Source organism: Petromyzon marinus, chromosome 56 (genome assembly GCF_048934315.1).
Source record: "Petromyzon marinus isolate PM22_M1 ecotype Great Lakes invasive population chromosome 56, UKy_Petmar_22M1.pri1.0, whole genome shotgun sequence".
NCBI lineage: Eukaryota > Metazoa > Chordata > Hyperoartia > Petromyzontiformes > Petromyzontidae > Petromyzon > Petromyzon marinus.
In genome coordinates this window covers 12509745-12535143 of record NC_133722.1, presented here as the reverse complement: position 1 = coordinate 12535143, position 25399 = coordinate 12509745, and positions in this window count along the sequence as shown.

The window sequence follows — 25399 nt, the reverse complement described above, 5'->3', positions numbered from 1 at the left end:
TGATTAACACTGAACCCTATGGGAGTCTCACTGATTAACACCGAACCCTGTGGGAGTCTCACTGATTAACACTGAACCCTCTGGGAGTCTCACTGATTAACACTGAACCCTGTGGGAGTCTCACTGATTAACACTGAAAACTATGGTAGTGTCACTGATTAACACTGAACCCTGTGGGAGTCTCACTGTTTAACACTGAACCCTATGGAAGTCTCACTGAATAACACTGAACCCTATGGGAGTGTCACTGATTAACACTGAACCGTGTGGGAGTCTCACTGATTAACACTGAACCCTGTGGGAGTCTCACTGATTAACACTGAACACTGTGAGAGTCTCACTGATTAACACTGAACCCTGTGGGAGTCTCACTGACTAACAATGAACCCTATGGGAGTGTCACTGATTAACACTGAACCCTGTGGGAGTCTCACTGATTAACACGGATCCCTGTGGGAGTCACACTGATCCCTGTGGGAGTCTCACTGATTAACAATGAACCCTGTGGGAGTCTCACTGATTAACACCGAACCCAATGGGAGTCTCACTGATTAACACCGAACCCAATGGGAGTCTCAGTGATTTACACTGAACACTATGGGAGTCTCACTGATTAACACTGAACCCTTTGGGAGTCTCACTGATTAACACTGAACCCTGTGGGAGTCTCACTGATTAACACTGAACTCTGTGGGAGTCTCACTGATTAACACTGAACCCTGTTGGATTCTCACTGATTAACACTGAACCCTATGGGAGTCTCACCAATTAACACTGAACCCTGTGGGAGTCTCACTGATTAACACTGAACCCTATGGGAATCTCGCTGATTAACACTGAACCCTGTGGGAGTCTCACTTATTAACACTGAACCCTATGGGAGTCTGACTGATTAACACTGAACCCTATGGGAGTCTCACTGATTAACACCGAACCCTGTGGGAGCCCCACTGATTAACACTGAACCCTATGGGAGTCTCACTGATTAACACTGAACCCTATGGGAGTCTCACTGATTAACACTGAACCCTGTGGGAGTCTCACTGATTAACACTGAACTCTGTGGGAGTCTCACTGATTAACACTGAACCCTGTTGGATTCTCACTGATTAACACTGAACCCTATGGGAGTCTCACCAATTAACACTGAACCCTGTGGGAGTCTCACTGATTAACACTGAACCCTATGGGAATCTCGCTGATTAACACTGAACCCTGTGGGAGTCTCACTTATTAACACTGAACCCTATGGGAGTCTGACTGATTAACACTGAACCCTATGGGAGTCTCACTGATTAACACCGAACCCTGTGGGAGCCCCACTGATTAACACTGAACCCTATGGGAGTCTCACTGATTAACACTGAACCCTATGGGAGTCTCACTGATTAACACTGAGCCCTGTGGGAGTCTCACTGATTAACACTGAGCCCTGTGGGAGTCTCACTGATTAACACTGACCCCTGTGGGAGTCTCACTGATTAACACTGAACCCTGTGGGAGTCTCACTGATTAACACTGAACCCTGTGGAAGGTCTTACTGATTAACACTGAACCCTATGGGAGTCTTACTGATTAACACTGAACCCTATGGGAGTCTAACTGATAAACACTGAACCCTGTGGGAGTTTCACTGATTAACACTGAACCCTATGGGAGTCTCACTGATTAACACTGAACCCTGTGGGAGTCTCACTGATTAACACCGAACCCTATGGGAGTCTCACTGATTAACACTGAACCCTATGGGAGTCTCACTGATTAACACTGAACCCTGTGGGAGTCTCACTGATTAACACAGAACCCTGTGGGAGTCTCACTGATTAACACTGAACCCTGTGGGAGTCTCACTGATTAACACTGAACCCTATGGGTGTCTCACTGATTAACACTGAACCCTATGGGAGTCTCACTGATTAACACTGAACCCTGTGGAAGTCTCACTGATTAACACTGAACCCTATGGGAGTCTCACTGATTAACACCGAACCCTGTAGGAGTCTCACTGATTAACACCGAACCCTCTGGGAGTCTCACTGATTAACACTGAATCCTATGGGAGTCTCACTGATTAACACAGAACCCTGTGGGAGTCTCACTGATTAACACTGAAACCTGTGGGAGTCTCACTGATTAACATTGAACCCTATGGGAGTCTCACTGATTAACACTGAACCCTGTGGGAGTCTCACTGATTAACACAGAACCCTGTGGGTGTCTCACTGATCAACACTGAACCCTGTGGGAGTCTCAGTGATTAACACTGAACCCTGTGGGAGTCTCACTGATTAACACAGAAAACTATGGTAGTGTCACTGATTAACACTGAACCCTGTGGGAGTCTCACTGTTTAACACTGAACCCTATGGAAGTCTCACTGAATAACACTGAACCCTATGGAAGTCTCACTGAATAACGCTGAACCCTATGGGAGTGTCACTGATTAACACTGAACCGTGTGGGAGTCTCACTGATTAACACTGAACCCTGTGGGAGTCTCACTGATTAACACTGAACACTGTGAGAGGCTCACTGATTAACACTGAACCCTGTGGGAGTCTCACTGATTAACACTGAACCCTATGGGAGTCTCACTGATTAACACTGAACCCTATGGGAGTCTCACTGATTAACACTGAACCCTATGGGAGTGTCACTGATTAACACTGAACCCTGTGGGAGTCTCACTGATTAACACTGATCCCTGTGGGAGTCTCACTGATTAACAATGAACCCTGTGGGAGTCTCACTGATTAACACTGAATCCTATGGGAGTCTCACTGATTAACACTGAACCCTATGGGAGTCTCACTGATTAACACCGAACCCTATGGGAGTCTCACTGATTAACACCGAACCCAATGGGAGTCTCAGTGATTTACACTGAACACTATGGGAGTCTCACTGATTAACACTGAACCCTTTGGGAGTCTCACTGATTAACACTGAACCCTGTGGGAGTCTCAATGATTAACACTGAACCCTGTGGGAGTCTCACTGATTAACACTGAACCCTGTTGGAGTCTCACTGATTAACACTGAACCCTATGGGAGTCTCACCGATTAACACTGAACCCTGTGGGAGTCTCACTGATTAACACTGAACCCTATGGGAATCTCGCTGATTAACACTGAACCCTGTGGGAATCTCACTTATTAACACTGAACCCTATGGGAGTCTCACTGATTAACACTGAACCCTATGGGAGTCTCACTGATTAACACTGAGCCCTGTGGGAGTCTCACTGATTAACACTGAACACTGTGAGAGGCTCACTGATTAACACTGAACCCTGTGGGAGTCTCACTGATTAACACTGAACCCTATGGGAGTCTCACTGATAAACACTGAACCCTATGGGAGTCTAACTGATTAACACTGAACCCTATGGGAGTGTCACTGATTAACACTGAACCCTGTGGGAGTCTCACTGATTAACACTGATCCCTGTGGGAGTCTCACTGATTAACAATGAACCCTGTGGGAGTCTCACTGATTAACACTGAATCCTATGGGAGTCTCACTGATTAACACTGAACCCTATGGGAGTCTCACTGATTAACACCGAACCCTAAGGGAGTCTCACTGATTAACACCGAACCCAATGGGAGTCTCAGTGATTTACACTGAACACTATGGGAGTCTCACTGATTAACACTGAACCCTTTGGGAGTCTCACTGATTAACACTGAACCCTGTGGGAGTCTCACTGATTAACACTGAACCCTGTGGGAGTCTCACTGATTAACACTGAACCCTGTTGGAGGCTCACTGATTAACACTGAACCCTATGGGAGTCTCACCGATTAACACTGAACCCTGTGGGAGTCTCACTGATTAACACTGAACCCTATGGGAATCTCGCTGATTAACACTGAACCCTGTGGGAATCTCACTTATTAACACTGAACCCTATGGGAGTCTCACTGATTAACACTGAACCCTATGGGAGTCTCACTGATTAACACCGAACCCTGTGGGAGCCCCACTGATTAACACTGAACCCTATGGGAGTCTCACTGATTAACACTGAACCCTATGGGAGTCTCACTGATTAACACTGAGCCCTGTGGGAGTCTCACTGATTAACACTGAACCCTATTGGAGTCTCACTGATTAACACCGAACCCTGTGGGAGCCCCACTGATTAACACTGAACCCTATGGGAGTCTCACTGATTAACACCGAACCCTGTGGGAGCCCCACTGATTAACACTGAACCCTATGGGAGTCTCACTGATTAACACTGAACCCTATGGGAGTCTCACTGATTAACACTGAGCCCTGTGGGAGTCTCACTGATTAACACTGAACCCTATTGGAGTCTCACTGATTAACACCGAACCCTGTGGGAGCCCCACTGATTAACACTGAACCCTGTGGGAGTCTCACTGATTAACACTGAACCGTGTGGGAGTCTCACTGATTAACACTGAACCCTGTGGAAGGTCTCACTGATTAACACTGAACCCTATGGGAGTCTTACTGATTAACACTGAACCCTATGGGAGTCTCACTGATAAACACTGAACCCTGTGGGAGTCTCACTGATTAACACTGAACCCTATGGGAGTCTCACTGATTAACACTGAACCCTGTGGGAGTCTCACTGATTAACACCGAACCCTATGGGAGTCTCACTGATTAACACTGAACCCTATGGGAGTCTCACTGATTAACACTGAACCCTGTGGGAGTCTCACTGATTAACACAGAACCCTGTGGGAGTCTCACTGATTAACACTGAACCCTGTGGGAGTCGCACTGATTAACACTGAACCCTATGGGTGTCTCACTGATTAACACTGAACCCTATGGGAGTCTCACTGATTAACACTGAACCCTGTGGGAGTCTCACTGATTAACACTGATCCCTGTGGGAGTCTCACTGATTAACAATGAACCCTGTGGGAGTCTCACTGATTAACACTGAATCCTATGGGAGTCTCACTGATTAACACTGAACCCTATGGGAGTCTCACTGATTAACACCGAACCCTATGGGAGTCTCACTGATTAACACCGAACCCAATGGGAGTCTCAGTGATTTACACTGAACACTATGGGAGTCTCACTGATTAACACTGAACCCTTTGGGAGTCTCACTGATTAACACTGAACCCTGTGGGAGTCTCAATGATTAACACTGAACCCTGTGGGAGTCTCACTGATTAACACTGAACCCTGTTGGAGTCTCACTGATTAACACTGAACCCTATGGGAGTCTCACCGATTAACACTGAACCCTGTGGGAGTCTCACTGATTAACACTGAACCCTATGGGAATCTCGCTGATTAACACTGAACCCTGTGGGAATCTCACTTATTAACACTGAACCCTATGGGAGTCTCACTGATTAACACTGAACCCTATGGGAGTCTCACTGATTAACACTGAGCCCTGTGGGAGTCTCACTGATTAACACTGAACACTGTGAGAGGCTCACTGATTAACACTGAACCCTGTGGGAGTCTCACTGATTAACACTGAACCCTATGGGAGTCTCACTGATAAACACTGAACCCTATGGGAGTCTAACTGATTAACACTGAACCCTATGGGAGTGTCACTGATTAACACTGAACCCTGTGGGAGTCTCACTGATTAACACTGATCCCTGTGGAAGTCTCACTGATTAACAATGAACCCTGTGGGAGTCTCACTGATTAACACTGAATCCTATGGGAGTCTCACTGATTAACACTGAACCCTATGGAAGTCTCACTGATTAACACCGAACCCTAAGGGAGTCTCACTGATTAACACCGAACCCAATGGGAGTCTCAGTGATTTACACTGAACACTATGGGAGTCTCACTGATTAACACTGAACCCTTTGGGAGTCTCACTGATTAACACTGAACCCTGTGGGAGTCTCACTGATTAACACTGAACCCTGTGGGAGTCTCACTGATTAACACTGAACCCTGTTGGAGGCTCACTGATTAACACTGAACCCTATGGGAGTCTCACCGATTAACACTGAACCCTGTGGGAGTCTCACTGATTAACACTGAACCCTATGGGAATCTCGCTGATTAACACTGAACCCTGTGGGAATCTCACTTATTAACACTGAACCCTATGGGAGTCTCACTGATTAACACTGAACCCTATGGGAGTCTCACTGATTAACACCGAACCCTGTGGGAGCCCCACTGATTAACACTGAACCCTATGGGAGTCTCACTGATTAACACTGAACCCTATGGGAGTCTCACTGATTAACACTGAGCCCTGTGGGAGTCTCACTGATTAACACTGAACCCTATTGGAGTCTCACTGATTAACACCGAACCCTGTGGGAGCCCCACTGATTAACACTGAACCCTATGGGAGTCTCACTGATTAACACTGAACCCTATGGGAGTCTCACTGATTAACACTGAGCCCTGTGGGAGTCTCACTGATTAACACTGAGCCCTGTGATAGTCTCACTGATTAACACTGAACCCTGTGGGAGTCTCACTGATTAACACTGAACCGTGTGGGAGTCTCACTGATTAACACTGAACCCTGTGGAAGGTCTCACTGATTAACACTGAACCCTATGGGAGTCTTACTGATTAACACTGAACCCTATGGGAGTCTCACTGATAAACACTGAACCCTGTGGGAGTCTCACTGATTAACACTGAACCCTATGGGAGTCTCACTGATTAACACTGAACCCTGTGGGAGTCTCACTGATTAACACCGAACCCTATGGGAGTCTCACTGATTAACACTGAACCCTATGGGAGTCTCACTGATTAACACTGAACCCTGTGGGAGTCTCACTGATTAACACAGAACCCTGTGGGAGTCTCACTGATTAACACTGAACCCTGTGGGAGTCGCACTGATTAACACTGAACCCTATGGGTGTCTCACTGATTAACACTGAACCCTATGGGAGTCTCACTGATTAACACTGAACCCTGTGGAAGTCTCACTGATTAACACTGAACCCTATGGGAGTCTCACTGATTAACACCGAACCCTGTAGGAGTCTCACTGATTAACACTGAACCCTCTGGGAGTCTCACTGATTAACACTGAACCCTATGGGAGTCTCACTGATTAACACAGAACCCTGTGGGAGTCTCACTGATTAACACTGAAACCTGTGGGAGTCTCACTGATTAACATTGAACCCTATGGGAGTCTTACTGATTAACACTGAACCCTGTGGGAGTCTCACTGATTAACACAGAACCCTGTGGGTGTCTCACTGATCAACACTGAACCCTGTGGGAGTCTCAGTGATTAACACTGAACCCTGTGGGAGTCTCACTGATTAACACTGAACCCTATGGAAGTCTCACTGAATAACACTGAACCCTATGGAAGTCTCACTGAATAACGCTGAACCCTATGGGAGTGTCACTGATTAACACTGAACCGTGTGAGAGGCTCACTGATTAACACTGAACCCTGTGGGAGTCTCACTGATTAACACCGAACCCTATGGGAGTCTCACTGATTAACACCGAACCCAATGGGAGTCTCAGTGATTTACACTGAACACTATGGGAGTCTCACTGATTAACACTGAACCCTTTGGGAGTCTCACTGATTAACACTGAACCCTGTGGGAGTCTCACTGATTAACACTGAACCCTGTGGGAGTCTCACTGATTAACACTGAACCCTATGGGAGTCTCACTGATTAACACTGAACCCTTTGGGAGTCTCACTGATTAACACTGAACCCTGTGGGAGTCTCAATGATTAACACTGAACCCTGTGGGAGTCTCACTGATTAACACTGAACCCTGTTGGAGTCTCACTGATTAACACTGAACCCTATGGGAGTCTCACCGATTAACACTGAACCCTGTGGGAGTCTCACTGATTAACACTGAACCCTATGGGAATCTCGCTGATTAACACTGAACCCTGTGGGAATCTCACTTATTAACACTGAACCCTATGGGAGTCTCACTGATTAACACTGAACCCTATGGGAGTCTCACTGATTAACACTGAGCCCTGTGGGAGTCTCACTGATTAACACTGAACACTGTGAGAGGCTCACTGATTAACACTGAACCCTGTGGGAGTCTCACTGATTAACACTGAACCCTATGGGAGTCTCACTGATAAACACTGAACCCTATGGGAGTCTAACTGATTAACACTGAACCCTATGGGAGTGTCACTGATTAACACTGAACCCTGTGGGAGTCTCACTGATTAACACTGATCCCTGTGGGAGTCTCACTGATTAACAATGAACCCTGTGGGAGTCTCACTGATTAACACTGAATCCTATGGGAGTCTCACTGATTAACACTGAACCCTATGGGAGTCTCACTGATTAACACCGAACCCTAAGGGAGTCTCACTGATTAACACCGAACCCAATGGGAGTCTCAGTGATTTACACTGAACACTATGGGAGTCTCACTGATTAACACTGAACCCTTTGGGAGTCTCACTGATTAACACTGAACCCTGTGGGAGTCTCACTGATTAACACTGAACCCTGTGGGAGTCTCACTGATTAACACTGAACCCTGTTGGAGGCTCACTGATTAACACTGAACCCTATGGGAGTCTCACCGATTAACACTGAACCCTGTGGGAGTCTCACTGATTAACACTGAACCCTATGGGAATCTCGCTGATTAACACTGAACCCTGTGGGAATCTCACTTATTAACACTGAACCCTATGGGAGTCTCACTGATTAACACTGAACCCTATGGGAGTCTCACTGATTAACACCGAACCCTGTGGGAGCCCCACTGATTAACACTGAACCCTATGGGAGTCTCACTGATTAACACTGAACCCTATGGGAGTCTCACTGATTAACACTGAGCCCTGTGGGAGTCTCACTGATTAACACTGAACCCTATTGGAGTCTCACTGATTAACACCGAACCCTGTGGGAGCCCCACTGATTAACACTGAACCCTATGGGAGTCTCACTGATTAACACTGAACCCTATGGGAGTCTCACTGATTAACACTGAGCCCTGTGGGAGTCTCACTGATTAACACTGAGCCCTGTGATAGTCTCACTGATTAACACTGAACCCTGTGGGAGTCTCACTGATTAACACTGAACCGTGTGGGAGTCTCACTGATTAACACTGAACCCTGTGGAAGGTCTCACTGATTAACACTGAACCCTATGGGAGTCTTACTGATTAACACTGAACCCTATGGGAGTCTCACTGATAAACACTGAACCCTGTGGGAGTCTCACTGATTAACACTGAACCCTATGGGAGTCTCACTGATTAACACTGAACCCTGTGGGAGTCTCACTGATTAACACCGAACCCTATGGGAGTCTCACTGATTAACACTGAACCCTATGGGAGTCTCACTGATTAACACTGAACCCTGTGGGAGTCTCACTGATTAACACAGAACCCTGTGGGAGTCTCACTGATTAACACTGAACCCTGTGGGAGTCGCACTGATTAACACTGAACCCTATGGGTGTCTCACTGATTAACACTGAACCCTATGGGAGTCTCACTGATTAACACTGAACCCTGTGGAAGTCTCACTGATTAACACTGAACCCTGTGGGAGTCTCACTGATTAACACTGAACCCTATGGGAGTCTCACTGATTAACACTGAACCCTTTGGGAGTCTCACTGATTAACACTGAACCCTGTGGGAGTCTCAATGATTAACACTGAACCCTGTGGGAGTCTCACTGATTAACACTGAACCCTGTTGGAGTCTCACTGATTAACACTGAACCCTATGGGAGTCTCACCGATTAACACTGAACCCTGTGGGAGTCTCACTGATTAACACTGAACCCTATGGGAATCTCGCTGATTAACACTGAACCCTGTGGGAATCTCACTTATTAACACTGAACCCTATGGGAGTCTCACTGATTAACACTGAACCCTATGGGAGTCTCACTGATTAACACTGAGCCCTGTGGGAGTCTCACTGATTAACACTGAACACTGTGAGAGGCTCACTGATTAACACTGAACCCTGTGGGAGTCTCACTGATTAACACTGAACCCTATGGGAGTCTCACTGATAAACACTGAACCCTATGGGAGTCTAACTGATTAACACTGAACCCTATGGGAGTGTCACTGATTAACACTGAACCCTGTGGGAGTCTCACTGATTAACACTGATCCCTGTGGGAGTCTCACTGATTAACAATGAACCCTGTGGGAGTCTCACTGATTAACACTGAATCCTATGGGAGTCTCACTGATTAACACTGAACCCTATGGGAGTCTCACTGATTAACACCGAACCCTAAGGGAGTCTCACTGATTAACACCGAACCCAATGGGAGTCTCAGTGATTTACACTGAACACTATGGGAGTCTCACTGATTAACACTGAACCCTTTGGGAGTCTCACTGATTAACACTGAACCCTGTGGGAGTCTCACTAATTAACACTGAACCCTGTGGGAGTCTCAATGATTAACACTGAACCCTGTTGGAGGCTCACTGATTAACACTGAACCCTATGGGAGTCTCACCGATTAACACTGAACCCTGTGGGAGTCTCACTGATTAACACTGAACCCTATGGGAATCTCGCTGATTAACACTGAACCCTGTGGGAATCTCACTTATTAACACTGAACCCTATGGGAGTCTCACTGATTAACACTGAACCCTATGGGAGTCTCACTGATTAACACCGAACCCTGTGGGAGCCCCACTGATTAACACTGAACCCTATGGGAGTCTCACTGATTAACACTGAACCCTATGGGAGTCTCACTGATTAACACTGAGCCCTGTGGGAGTCTCACTGATTAACACTGAACCCTATTGGAGTCTCACTGATTAACACCGAACCCTGTGGGAGCCCCACTGATTAACACTGAACCCTATGGGAGTCTCACTGATTAACACTGAACCCTATGGGAGTCTCACTGATTAACACTGAGCCCTGTGGGAGTCTCACTGATTAACACTGAGCCCTGTGATAGTCTCACTGATTAACACTGAACCCTGTGGGAGTCTCACTGATTAACACTGAACCGTGTGGGAGTCTCACTGATTAACACTGAACCCTGTGGAAGGTCTCACTGATTAACACTGAACCCTATGGGAGTCTTACTGATTAACACTGAACCCTATGGGAGTCTCACTGATAAACACTGAACCCTGTGGGAGTCTCACTGATTAACACTGAACCCTATGGGAGTCTCACTGATTAACACTGAACCCTGTGGGAGTCTCACTGATTAACACCGAACCCTATGGGAGTCTCACTGATTAACACTGAACCCTATGGGAGTCTCACTGATTAACACTGAACCCTGTGGGAGTCTCACTGATTAACACAGAACCCTGTGGGAGTCTCACTGATTAACACTGAACCCTGTGGGAGTCGCACTGATTAACACTGAACCCTATGGGTGTCTCACTGATTAACACTGAACCCTATGGGAGTCTCACTGATTAACACTGAACCCTGTGGAAGTCTCACTGATTAACACTGAACCCTATGGGAGTCTCACTGATTAACACCGAACCCTGTAGGAGTCTCACTGATTAACACTGAACCCTCTGGGAGTCTCACTGATTAACACTGAACCCTATGGGAGTCTCACTGATTAACACAGAACCCTGTGGGAGTCTCACTGATTAACACTGAAACCTGTGGGAGTCTCACTGATTAACATTGAACCCTATGGGAGTCTTACTGATTAACACTGAACCCTGTGGGAGTCTCACTGATTAACACAGAACCCTGTGGGTGTCTCACTGATCAACACTGAACCCTGTGGGAGTCTCAGTGATTAACACTGAACCCTGTGGGAGTCTCACTGATTAACACTGAACCCTATGGAAGTCTCACTGAATAACACTGAACCCTATGGAAGTCTCACTGAATAACGCTGAACCCTATGGGAGTGTCACTGATTAACACTGAACCGTGTGAGAGGCTCACTGATTAACACTGAACCCTGTGGGAGTCTCACTGATTAACACCGAACCCTATGGGAGTCTCACTGATTAACACCGAACCCAATGGGAGTCTCAGTGATTTACACTGAACACTATGGGAGTCTCACTGATTAACACTGAACCCTTTGGGAGTCTCACTGATTAACACTGAACCCTGTGGGAGTCTCACTGATTAACACTGAACCCTATGGGAATCTCGCTGATTAACACTGAACCCTGTGGGAATCTCACTTATTAACACTGAACCCTATGGGAGTCTCACTGATTAACACTGAACCCTATGGGAGTCTCACTGATTAACACTGAGCCCTGTGGGAGTCTCACTGATTAACACTGAACACTGTGAGAGGCTCACTGATTAACACTGAACCCTGTGGGAGTCTCACTGATTAACACTGAACCCTATGGGAGTCTCACTGATAAACACTGAACCCTATGGGAGTCTAACTGATTAACACTGAACCCTATGGGAGTGTCACTGATTAACACTGAACCCTGTGGGAGTCTCACTGATTAACACTGATCCCTGTGGGAGTCTCACTGATTAACAATGAACCCTGTGGGAGTCTCACTGATTAACACTGAATCCTATGGGAGTCTCACTGATTAACACTGAACCCTATGGGAGTCTCACTGATTAACACCGAACCCTAAGGGAGTCTCACTGATTAACACCGAACCCAATGGGAGTCTCAGTGATTTACACTGAACACTATGGGAGTCTCACTGATTAACACTGAACCCTTTGGGAGTCTCACTGATTAACACTGAACCCTGTGGGAGTCTCACTCATTAACACAGAACCCTGTGGGAGTCTCACTGATCAACACTGAACCCTGTGGGAGTCTCAGTGATTAACACTGAACCCTGTGGGAGTCTCACTGATTAACACTGAAAACTATGGTAGTGTCACTGATTAACACTGAACCGTGTGGGAGTCTCACTGATTAACACTGACCCCAATAGAGTTTCACTGATTAACACTGAACCCTATGGGAGTCTCACTGATTAACACTTCGCCCTGTGGGAGTCTCACTAATTAACACTGAGCACTGTGGGAGTCTCACTGATTAACACTGAACCATGTGGGAGTCTCACTGATTAACACTGAACCCTGTGGGAGTCTCACTGATAAACACTGAACCCTGTGGGAGTCTCACTGATTAACACAGAACCCTGTGGGTGTCTCACTGATCAACACTGAACCCTGTGGGAGTCTCAGTGATTAACACTGAACCCTGTGGGAGTCTCACTGATTAACACTGAAAACTATGGTAGTGTCACTGATTAACACTGAACCCTGTGGGAGTCTCACTGTTTAACACTGAACCCTATGGAAGTCTCACTGAATAACACTGAACCCTATGGAAGTCTCACTGAATAACGCTGAACCCTATGGGAGTGTCACTGATTAACACTGAACCGTGTGGGAGTCTCACTGATTAACACTGAACCCTGTGGGAGTCTCACTGATTAACACTGAACACTGTGAGAGGCTCACTGATTAACACTGAACCCTGTGGGAGTCTCACTGATTAACACTGAACCCTATGGGAGTCTCACTGATTAACACTGAACCCTATGGGAGTCTCACTGATTAACACTGAACCCTATGGGAGTGTCACTGATTAACACTGAACCCTGTGGGAGTCTCACTGATTAACACTGATCCCTGTGGGAGTCTCACTGATTAACAATGAACCCTGTGGGAGTCTCACTGATTAACACTGAACCCTGTGGGAGTCTCACTGATTAACACTGAACACTGTGAGAGGCTCACTGATTAACACTGAACCCTGTGGGAGTCTCACTGATTAACACTGAACCCTATGGGAGTCTCACTGATTAACACTGAACCCTATGGGAGTCTCACTGATTAACACTGAACCCTATGGGAGTGTCACTGATTAACACTGAACCCTGTGGGAGTCTCACTGATTAACACTGATCCCTGTGGGAGTCTCACTGATTAACAATGAACCCTGTGGGAGTCTCACTGATTAACACTGAACCCTATGGGAGTCTCACTGATTAACACTGAACCCTATGGGAGTGTCACTGATTAACACTGAACCCTATGGGAGTCTCACTGATTAACACTGAACCCTATGGGAGTCTCACTGATTAACACTGAACCCTATGGGAGTGTCACTGATTAACACTGAACCCTGTGGGAGTCTCACTGATTAACACTGAACCCTGTGGGAGTCTCACTGATTAACACTGAACCCTATGGGAGTCTCACTGATTAACACTGAACCCTTTGGGAGTCTCACTGATTAACACTGAACCCTGTGGGAGTCTCAATGATTAACACTGAACCCTGTGGGAGTCTCACTGATTAACACTGAACCCTGTTGGAGTCTCACTGATTAACACTGAACCCTATGGGAGTCTCACCGATTAACACTGAACCCTGTGGGAGTCTCACTGATTAACACTGAACCCTATGGGAATCTCGCTGATTAACACTGAACCCTGTGGGAATCTCACTTATTAACACTGAACCCTATGGGAGTCTCACTGATTAACACTGAACCCTATGGGAGTCTCACTGATTAACACTGAGCCCTGTGGGAGTCTCACTGATTAACACTGAACACTGTGAGAGGCTCACTGATTAACACTGAACCCTGTGGGAGTCTCACTGATTAACACTGAACCCTATGGGAGTCTCACTGATAAACACTGAACCCTATGGGAGTCTAACTGATTAACACTGAACCCTATGGGAGTGTCACTGATTAACACTGAACCGTGTGGGAGTCTCACTGATTAACACTGACCCCAATAGAGTTTCACTGATTAACACTGAACCCTATGGGAGTCTCACTGATTAACACTTCGCCCTGTGGGAGTCTCACTAATTAACACTGAGCACTGTGGGAGTCTCACTGATTAACACTGAACCATGTGGGAGTCTCACTGATTAACACTGAACCCTGTGGGAGTCTCACTGATAAACACTGAACCCTGTGGGAGTCTCACTGATTAACACAGAACCCTGTGGGTGTCTCACTGATCAACACTGAACCCTGTGGGAGTCTCAGTGATTAACACTGAACCCTGTGGGAGTCTCACTGATTAACACTGAAAACTATGGTAGTGTCACTGATTAACACTGAACCCTGTGGGAGTCTCACTGTTTAACACTGAACCCTATGGAAGTCTCACTGAATAACACTGAACCCTATGGAAGTCTCACTGAATAACGCTGAACCCTATGGGAGTGTCACTGATTAACACTGAACCGTGTGGGAGTCTCACTGATTAACACTGAACCCTGTGGGAGTCTCACTGATTAACACTGAACACTGTGAGAGGCTCACTGATTAACACTGAACCCTGTGGGAGTCTCACTGATTAACACTGAACCCTATGGGAGTCTCACTGATTAACACTGAACCCTATGGGAGTCTCACTGATTAACACTGAACCCTATGGGAGTGTCACTGATTAACACTGAACCCTGTGGGAGTCTCACTGATTAACACTGATCCCTGTGGGAGTCTCACTGATTAACAATGAACCCTGTGGGAGTCTCACTGATTAACACTGAACCCTGTGGGAGTCTCACTGATTAACACTGAACACTGTGAGAGGCTCACTGATTAACACTGAACCCTGTGGGAGTCTCACTGATTAACACTGAACCCTATGGGAGTCTCACTGATTAACACTGAACCCTATGGGAGTCTCACTGATTAACACTGAACCCTATGGGAGTGTCACTGATTAACACTGAACCCTGTGGGAGTCTCACTGATTAACACTGATCCCTGTGGGAGTCTCACTGATTAACAATGAACCCTGTGGGAGTCTCACTGATTAACACTGAACCCTATGGGAGTCTCACTGATTAACACTGAACCCTATGAGAGTGTCACTGATTAACACTGAACCCTATGGGAGTCTCACTGATTAACACTGAACCCTATGGGAGTCTCACTGATTAACACTGAACCCTATGGGAGTGTCACTGATTAACACTGAACCCTGTGGGAGTCTCACTGATTAACACTGAACCCTGTGGGAGTCTCACTGATTAACACTGAACCCTATGGGAGTCTCACTGATTAACACTGAACCCTTTGGGAGTCTCACTGATTAACACTGAACCCTGTGGGAGTCTCAATGATTAACACTGAACCCTGTGGGAGTCTCACTGATTAACACTGAACCCTGTTGGAGTCTCACTGATTAACACTGAACCCTATGGGAGTCTCACCGATTAACACTGAACCCTGTGGGAGTCTCACTGATTAACACTGAACCCTATGGGAATCTCGCTGATTAACACTGAACCCTGTGGGAATCTCACTTATTAACACTGAACCCTATGGGAGTCTCACTGATTAACACTGAACCCTATGGGAGTCTCACTGATTAACACTGAGCCCTGTGGGAGTCTCACTGATTAACACTGAACACTGTGAGAGGCTCACTGATTAACACTGAACCCTGTGGGAGTCTCACTGATTAACACTGAACCCTATGGGAGTCTCACTGATAAACACTGAACCCTATGGGAGTCTAACTGATTAACACTGAACCCTATGGGAGTGTCACTGATTAACACTGAACCCTGTGGGAGTCTCACTGATTAACACTGATCCCTGTGGGAGTCTCACTGATTAACAATGAACCCTGTGGGAGTCTCACTGATTAACACTGAATCCTATGGGAGTCTCACTGATTAACACTGAACCCTATGGGAGTCTCACTGATTAACACCGAACCCTAAGGGAGTCTCACTGATTAACACCGAACCCAATGGGAGTCTCAGTGATTTACACTGAACACTATGGGAGTCTCACTGATTAACACTGAACCCTTTGGGAGTCTCACTGATTAACACTGAACCCTGTGGGAGTCTCACTGATTAACACTGAACCCTGTGGGAGTCTCACTGATTAACACTGAACCCTGTTGGAGGCTCACTGATTAACACTGAACCCTATGGGAGTCTCACCGATTAACACTGAACCCTGTGGGAGTCTCACTGATTAACACTGAACCCTATGGGAATCTCGCTGATTAACACTGAACCCTGTGGGAATCTCACTTATTAACACTGAACCCTATGGGAGTCTCACTGATTAACACTGAACCCTATGGGAGTCTCACTGATTAACACCGAACCCTGTGGGAGCCCCACTGATTAACACTGAACCCTATGGGAGTCTCACTGATTAACACTGAACCCTATGGGAGTCTCACTGATTAACACTGAGCCCTGTGGGAGTCTCACTGATTAACACTGAACCCTATTGGAGTCTCACTGATTAACACCGAACCCTGTGGGAGCCCCACTGATTAACACTGAACCCTATGGGAGTCTCACTGATTAACACTGAACCCTATGGGAGTCTCACTGATTAACACTGAGCCCTGTGGGAGTCTCACTGATTAACACTGAGCCCTGTGATAGTCTCACTGATTAACACTGAACCCTGTGGGAGTCTCACTGATTAACACTGAACCGTGTGGGAGTCTCACTGATTAACACTGAACCCTGTGGAAGGTCTCACTGATTAACACTGAACCCTATGGGAGTCTTACTGATTAACACTGAACCCTATGGGAGTCTCACTGATAAACACTGAACCCTGTGGGAGTCTCACTGATTAACACTGAACCCTATGGGAGTCTCACTGATTAACACTGAACCCTGTGGGAGTCTCACTGATTAACACCGAACCCTATGGGAGTCTCACTGATTAACACTGAACCCTATGGGAGTCTCACTGATTAACACTGAACCCTGTGGGAGTCTCACTGATTAACACAGAACCCTGTGGGAGTCTCACTGATTAACACTGAACCCTGTGGGAGTCGCACTGATTAACACTGAACCCTATGGGTGTCTCACTGATTAACACTGAACCCTATGGGAGTCTCACTGATTAACACTGAACCCTGTGGAAGTCTCACTGATTAACACTGAACCCTATGGGAGTCTCACTGATTAACACCGAACCCTGTAGGAGTCTCACTGATTAACACTGAACCCTCTGGGAGTCTCACTGATTAACACTGAACCCTATGGGAGTCTCACTGATTAACACAGAACCCTGTGGGAGTCTCACTGATTAACACTGAAACCTGTGGGAGTCTCACTGATTAACATTGAACCCTATGGGAGTCTTACTGATTAACACTGAACCCTGTGGGAGTCTCACTGATTAACACAGAACCCTGTGGGTGTCTCACTGATCAACACTGAACCCTGTGGGAGTCTCAGTGATTATCATTGAACCCTGTGGGAGTCTCACTGATTAACACTGAACCCTATGGAAGTCTCACTGAATAACACTGAACCCTATGGAAGTCTCACTGAATAACGCTGAACCCTATGGGAGTGTCACTGATTAACACTGAACCGTGTGAGAGGCTCACTGATTAACACTGAACCCTGTGGGAGTCTCACTGATTAACACCGAACCCTATGGGAGTCTCACTGATTAACACCGAACCCAATGGGAGTCTCAGTGATTTACACTGAACACTATGGGAGTCTCACTGATTAACACTGAACCCTTTGGGAGTCTCACTGATTAACACTGAACCCTGTGGGAGTCTCACTGATTAACACTGAACCCTGTGGGAGTCTCACTGATTAACACTGAACCCTGTTGGAGTCTCACTGATTAACACTGAACCCTATGGGAGTCTCACCGATTAACACTGAACCCTGTGGGAGTCTCACTGATTAACACTGAACCCTATGGGAAACTCGCTGATTAACACTGAACCCTGTGGGAATCTCACTTATTAACACTGAACCCTATGGGAGTCTCACTGATTAACACTGAACCCTATGGGAGTCTCACTGATTAACACCGAACCCTGTGGGAGCCCCACTGATTAACACTGAACCCTATGCGAGTCTCACTGATTAACACTGAACCCTATGGGAGTCTCACTGATTAACACTGAGCCCTGTGGGAGTCTCACTGATTAACACTGAACACTGTGAGAGGCTCACTGATTAACACTGAACCCTGTGGGAGTCTCACTGATTAACACTGAACCCTATGGGAGTCTCACTGATAAACACTGAACCCTATGGGAGTCTCACTGATTAACACTGAACCCTATGGGAGTGTCACTGATTAACACTGAACCATGTGGGAGTCTCACTGATTAACACTGATCCCTGTGGGAGTCTCACTGATTAACAATGAACCCTGTGGGAGTCTCACTGATTAACACTTAATCCTATGGGAGTCTCACTGATTAACACTGAACCCTATGGGAGTCTCACTGATTAACACCGAACCCTATGGGAGTCTCACTGATTAACACCGAACCCAATGGGAGTCTCAGTGATTTACACTGAACACTATGGGAGTCTCACTGATTAACACTGAACCCTTTGGGAGTCTCACTGATTAACACTGAACCCTGTGGGAGTCTCACTGATTAACACTGAACCCTGTGGGAGTCTCACTGATTAACACTGAACCCTGTTGGAGTCTCACTGATTAACACTGAACACTATGGGAGTCTCACCGATTAACACTGAACCCTGTGGGAGTCTCACTGATTAACACTGAACCCTATGGGAATCTCGCTGATTAACACTGAACCCTGTGGGAATCTCACTTATTAACACTGAACCCTATGGGAGTCTCACTGATTAACACTGAACCCTATGGGAGTCTCACTGATTAACACAGAACCCTGTGGGAGCCCCACTGATTAACACTGAACCCTATGGGAGTCTCACTGATTAACACTGAACCCCATGGGAGTCTCACTGATTAACACTGAGCCCTGTGGGAGTCTCACTGATTAACACTGAGCACTGTGGGAGTCTCACTGATTAACACTGAACCATGTGGGAGTCTCACTGATTAACAATGAACCCTGTGGGAGTCTCACTGATTAACACTGAACCCTGTGGGAGTCTCACTGATTAACACTGAACCCTGTGGGAGTCTCACTGATTAACACTGAACCCTGTGGGAGTCTCACTGATTAACACTGAACCCTATGGGAGTCTCACTGATTAACACTGAACCCTATGGGAGTCTCACTGATTAACACTGAACCCTGTGGGAGTCTCACTGATTAACACAGAACCCTGTGGGAGTCTCACTGATTAACACTGAACCCTGTGGGAGTCTCACTGATCAACACTGAACCCTATGGGTGTCTCACTGATTAACACTGAACCCTATGGAAGTCTCACTGATTAACACTGAACCCTGTGGGAGTCTCACTCATTAACACAGAACCCTGTGGGAGTCTCACTGATCAACACTGAACCCTGTGGGAGTCTCAGTGATTAACACTGAACCCTGTGGGAGTCTCACTGATTAACACTGAAAACTATGGTAGTGTCACTGATTAACACTGAACCGTGTGGGAGTCTCACTGATTAACACTGACCCCAATAGAGTTTCACTGATTAACACTGAACCCTATGGGAGTCTCACTGATTAACACTTCGCCCTGTGGGAGTCTCACTAATTAACACTGAGCACTGTGGGAGTCTCACTGATTAACACTGAACCATGTGGGAGTCTCACTGATTAACACTGAACCCTGTGGGAGTCTCACTGATAAACACTGAACCCTGTGGGAGTCTCACTGATTAACACAGAACCCTGTGGGTGTCTCACTGATCAACACTGAACCCTGTGGGAGTCTCAGTGATTAACACTGAACCCTGTGGGAGTCTCACTGATTAACACTGAAAACTATGGTAGTGTCACTGATTAACACTGAACCCTGTGGGAGTCTCACTGTTTAACACTGAACCCTATGGAAGTCTCACTGAATAACACTGAACCCTATGGAAGTCTCACTGAATAACGCTGAACCCTATGGGAGTGTCACTGATTAACACTGAACCGTGTGGGAGTCTCACTGATTAACACTGAACCCTGTGGGAGTCTCACTGATTAACACTGAACACTGTGAGAGGCTCACTGATTAACACTGAACCCTGTGGGAGTCTCACTGATTAACACTGAACCCTATGGGAGTCTCACTGATTAACACTGAACCCTATGGGAGTCTCACTGATTAACACTGAACCCTATGGGAGTGTCACTGATTAACACTGAACCCTGTGGGAGTCTCACTGATTAACACTGATCCCTGTGGGAGTCTCACTGATTAACAATGAACCCTGTGGGAGTCTCACTGATTAACACTGAATCCTATGGGAGTCTCACTGATTAACACTGAACCCTATGGGAGTCTCACTGATTAACACCGAACCCTATGGGAGTCTCACTGATTAACACCGAACCCAATGGGAGTCTCAGTGATTTACACTGAACACTATGGGAGTCTCACTGATTAACACTGAACCCTTTGGGAGTCTCACTGATTAACACTGAACCCTGTGGGAGTCTCAATGATTAACACTGAACCCTGTGGGAGTCTCACTGATTAACACTGAACCCTGTTGGAGTCTCACTGATTAACACTGAACCCTATGGGAGTCTCACCGATTAACACTGAACCCTGTGGGAGTCTCACTGATTAACACTGAACCCTATGGGAATCTCGCTGATTAACACTGAACCCTGTGGGAATCTCACTTATTAACACTGAACCCTATGGGAGTCTCACTGATTAACACTGAACCCTATGGGAGTCTCACTGATTAACACTGAGCCCTGTGGGAGTCTCACTGATTAACACTGAACACTGTGAGAGGCTCACTGATTAACACTGAACCCTGTGGGAGTCTCACTGATTAACACTGAACCCTATGGGAGTCTCACTGATAAACACTGAACCCTATGGGAGTCTAACTGATTAACACTGAACCCTATGGGAGTGACACTGATTAACACTGAACCCTGTGGGAGTCTCACTGATAAACACTGAACCCTGTGGGAGTCTCACTGATTAACACAGAACCCTGTGGGTGTCTCACTGATCAACACTGAACCCTGTGGGAGTCTCAGTGATTAACACTGAACCCTGTGGGAGTCTCACTGATTAACACTGAAAACTATGGTAGTGTCACTGAATAACACTGAACCCTGTGGGAGTCTCACTGATTAACACTGAACACTGTGAGAGGCTCACTGATTAACACTCAACCCTGTGGGAGTCTCACTGATTAACACTGAACCCTATGGGAGTCTCACTGATTAACACTGAACCCTATGGGAGTCTCACTGATTAACACTGAACCCTATGGGAGTGTCACTGATTAACACTGAACCCTGTGGGAGTCTCAATGATTAACACTGATCCCTGTGGGAGTCTCACTGATTAACAATGAACCCTGTGGGAGTCTCACTGATTAACACTGAATCCTATGGGAGTCTCACTGATTAACACTGAACCCTATGGGAGTCTCACTGATTAACACCGAACCCTATGGGAGTCTCACTGATTAACACCGAACCCAATGGGAGTCTCAGTGATTTACACTGAACACTATGGGAGTCTCACTGATTAACACTGAACCCTTTGGGAGTCTCACTGATTAACACTGAACCCTGTGGGAGTCTCAATGATTAACACTGAACCCTGTGGGAGTCTCACTGATTAACACTGAACCCTGTTGGAGTCTCACTGATTAACACTGAACCCTATGGGAGTCTCACCGATTAACACTGAACCCTGTGGGAGTCTCACTGATTAACACTGAACCCTATGGGAATCTCGCTGATTAACACTGAACCCTGTGGGAATCTCACTTATTAACACTGAACCCTATGGGAGTCTCACTGATTAACACTGAACCCTATGGGAGTCTCACTGATTAACACTGATCCCTGTGGGAGTCTCACTGATTAACAATGAACCCTGTGGGAGTCTCACTGATTAACACTGAATCCTATGGGAGTCTCACTGATTAACACTGAACCCTATGGGAGTCTCACTGATTAACACCGAACCCTATGGGAGTCTCACTGATTAACACCGAACCCAATGGGAGTCTCAGTGATTTACACTGAACACTATGGGAGTCTCACTGATTAACACTGAACCCTTTGGGAGTCTCACTGATTAACACTGAACCCTGTGGGAGTCTCACTGATTAACACTGAACCCTGTGGGACTCTCACTGATTAACACTGAACCCTGTTGGAGTCTCACTGATTAACACTGAACCCTATGGGAGTCTCACCGATTAACACTGAACCCTGTGGGAGTCTCACTGATTAACACTGAACCCTATGGGAATCTCGCTGATTAACACTGAACCCTGTGGGAATCTCACTTATTAACACTGAACCCTATGGGAGTCTCACTGATTAACACTGAACCCTATGGGAGTCTCACTGATTAACACCGAACCCTGTGGGAGCCCCACTGATTAACACTGAACCCTATGGGAGTCTCACTGATTAACACTGAACCCTATGGGAGTCTCACTGATTAACACTGAGCCCTGTGGGAGTCTCACTGATTAACACTGAACCCTATTGGAGTCTCACTGATTAACACCGAACCCTGTGGGAGCCCCACTGATTAACACTGAACCCTATGGGAGTCTCACTGATTAACACTGAACCCTATGGGAGTCTCACTGATTAACACTGAGCCCTGTGGGAGTCTCACTGATTAACACTGAGCCCTGTGGGAGTCTCACTGATTAACACTGAACCCTGTGGGAGTCTCACTGATTAACACTGAACCCTGTGGGAGTCTCACTGATTAACACTGAACCCTGTGGAAGGTCTCACTGATTAACACTGAACCCTATGGGAGTCTTACTGATTAACACTGAACCCTATGGGAGTCTCACTGATAAACACTGAACCCTGTGGGAGTCTCACTGATTAACACTGAACCCTATGGGAGTCTCACTGATTAACACTGAACCCTGTGGGAGTCTCACTGATTAACACCGAACCCTATGGGAGTCTCACTGATTAACACTGAACCCTATGGGAGTCTCACTGATTAACACTGAACCCTGTGGGAGTCTCACTGATTAACACAGAACCCTGTGGGAGTCTCACTGATTAACACTGAACCCTGTGGGAGTCTCACTGATTAACACTGAACCCTATGGGTGTCTCACTGATTAACACTGAACCCTATGGGAGTCTCACTGATTAACACTGAACCCTGTGGAAGTCTCACTGATTAACACTGAACCCTATGGGAGTCTCACTGATTAACACCGAACCCTGTAGGAGTCTCACTGATTAACACTGAACCCTCTGGGAGTCTCACTGATTAACACTGAACCCTATGGGAGTCTCACTGATTAACACAGAACCCTGTGGGAGTCTCACTGATTAACACTGAAACCTGTGGGAGTTTCACTGATTAACATTGAACCCTATGGGAGTCTCACTGATTAACACTGAACCCTGTGGGAGTCTCACTGATTAACACAGAACCCTGTGGGTGTCTCACTGATCAACACTGAACCCTGTGGGAGTCTCAGTGATTAACACTGAACCCTGTGGGAGTCTCACTGATTAACACTGAAAACTATGGTAGTGTCACTGATTAACACTGAACCCTGTGGGAGTCTCACTGTTTAACACTGAACCCTATGGAAGTCTCACTGAATAACACTGAACCCTATGGAAGTCTCACTGAATAACGCTGAACCCTATGGGAGTGTCACTGATTAACACTGAACCGTGTGGGAGTCTCACTGATTAACACTGAACCCTGTGGGAGTCTCACTGATTAACACTGAACACTGTGAGAGGCTCACTGATTAACACTGAACCCTGTGGGAGTCTCACTGATTAACACTGAACCCTATGGGAGTCTCACTGATTAACACTGAACCCTATGGGAGTTTCACTGATTAACACTGAACCCTATGGGAATGTCACTGATTAACACTGAACCCTGTGGGAGTCTCACTGATTAACACTGATCCCTGTGGGAGTCTCACTGATTAACAATGAACCCTGTGGGAGCCTCACTGATTAACACTGAATCCTATGGGAGTCTCACTGATTAACACTGAACCCTATGGGAGTCTCACTGATTAACACCGAACCCTATGGGAGTCTCACTGATTAACACCGCACCCAATGGGAGTCTCAGTGATTTACACTGAACACTATGGGAGTCTCACTGATTAACACTGAACCCTTTGGGAGTCTCACTGATTAACACTGAACCCTGTGGGAGTCTCACTGATTAACACTGAACCCTGTGGGAGTCTCACTGATTAACACTGAACCCTGTTGGAGTCTCACTGATTAACACTGAACCCTATGGGAGTCTCACCGATTAACACTGAACCCTGTGGGAGTCTCACTGATTAACACTGAACCCTATGGGAATCTCGCTGATTAACACTGAACCCTGTGGGAATCTCACTTATTAACACTGAACCCTATGGGAGTCTCACTGATTAACACTGAACCCTATGGGAGTCTCACTGATTAACACCGAACCCTGTGGGAGCCCCACTGATTAACACTGAACCCTATGCGAGTCTCACTGATTAACACTGAACCCTATGGGAGTCTCACTGATTAACACTGAGCCCTGTGGGAGTCTCACTGATTAACACTGAACA